At 18.4% G+C, this 1,558-nt stretch overlaps 1 non-coding gene across 1 annotated transcript; it reads right to left on the reverse strand.

Annotated features, from left to right (window-relative positions):
- Nucleotides 1-740: 740 nt before the first annotated feature.
- On the reverse strand, nucleotides 741-848 carry LOC113218817. The gene has a single exon (XR_003304763.1). It is a non-coding gene; the product is annotated as a U6atac minor spliceosomal RNA (small nuclear RNA).
- Between the last annotated feature and the right edge of the window lie 710 nt (nucleotides 849-1,558).

Here is a 1,558-nt window from a genome sequence, read left to right on the forward strand (position 1 = left end):
GAAGAATATGTTTAATTTTCATTAAGTTTTATATTTGAAATCAATAACAAAATTATTGACATGATAATATTGATCATTTGATTATATTTAATTTTAAAATAAGTAATTTATTCTTACCAATTTATTCAGCCTAAAGATAATTCGTAATTTAATTTTCAAATTAAAGAGATTTTCAAATTATGTGAAAGATTTAATGTGTACTTTTAAAATAATAACATAAACATGATACTTGAATTATTTATTATCGTTACATGGATATCTAATATAAAGAGAAAAATTATTTATAATTATTTAATCTTAATCATGAAAAATCATTTCAATATTATCAATATTATCAATGTTATGTACGATAAATATTGTGTATTTTCCAACAATTTATCTTGGAAATTATTTATTTACAAAATTTAATGATGAAAAATTATATGAGAGAAAAGAAGAATATGAGAATTCTGCAAAATTTCAAAATAATTTCTTCTTATTAATTATTATAATATTTTTATTTTATATTTTATTTTTAAAATTATTATCAATGAAATATATGATCATATTTCTATTATTTTTTAATATTTATTTTATTTTAGTAGAATTGATAACATTCTGAAATTAAGTAACAAATAATATATTTCATTTTCAAATTATATTCAAATTTTTTTCAATTTTTAAATATTTTTTAATATAAATATCACTTTCTATTTGTATTAAATAATTTAATTTATTATATTTAAATTAATTATATATTAAAAAAAAATTTGGTAAGTGTCGCCAAAGGACGACAGTGCCTTACCATTTATATGTGTATTCCATCCTTGTCTAGGGGAGTGCTAAACGTCTCTCCTTTCATACTACACATTGAGATGGCGCTTTTCACGCTCTTATATAGAAACGTACTGAAAAGCGACCACTTGCGAGAAAGCAGTTTTTTGCGAATAATTCGAAAACGACAAATCAAATTTAAAAATTATAAGAATAAATTTTACTTGGAATTACATAATCTATCGAATGATATAATATTTTAATCAATCCACTTGATTTCAAAATTTAATTATATCTATATATATCACCTATGCAAATATATATGTGTATATATATATGTATATAGTATGTCATCAAATACTATTTATATCATATTCAATAAGATAAATCATTGCTAATAAATAAACTAAATTTACGATATTACAATTTCAACTATCGATTAGTCAATTATCAACTTTTGTTGATATCAACTATTTATTTTTTTAAAAATAAATGCTATTTATGAAATTCATTTCGAAATATTATATTATTCATTGAATTGAATTTATCGACTATTTTGATATAGAATATTTGACATATTTTTATTAATATTTTTTTTAGAGCATTGTAAATATTATTTTTAATATTTTTAATATTAAAAATTTGAATATCATTAACAGATTTAATATTCTAAAGAAGTTTGATTATTTTTAAAATTAATAGCAATCACATTAAGATCAAATATATTTTACAATAAACATGCAATTGTTTACACATATTTCGTTAATAAAATTTCTATAAATTATTATACTTGATGTAATTGATT

Source organism: Apis mellifera, linkage group LG5 (assembly GCF_003254395.2).
Source record: "Apis mellifera strain DH4 linkage group LG5, Amel_HAv3.1, whole genome shotgun sequence".
Lineage (NCBI taxonomy): Eukaryota > Metazoa > Arthropoda > Insecta > Hymenoptera > Apidae > Apis > Apis mellifera.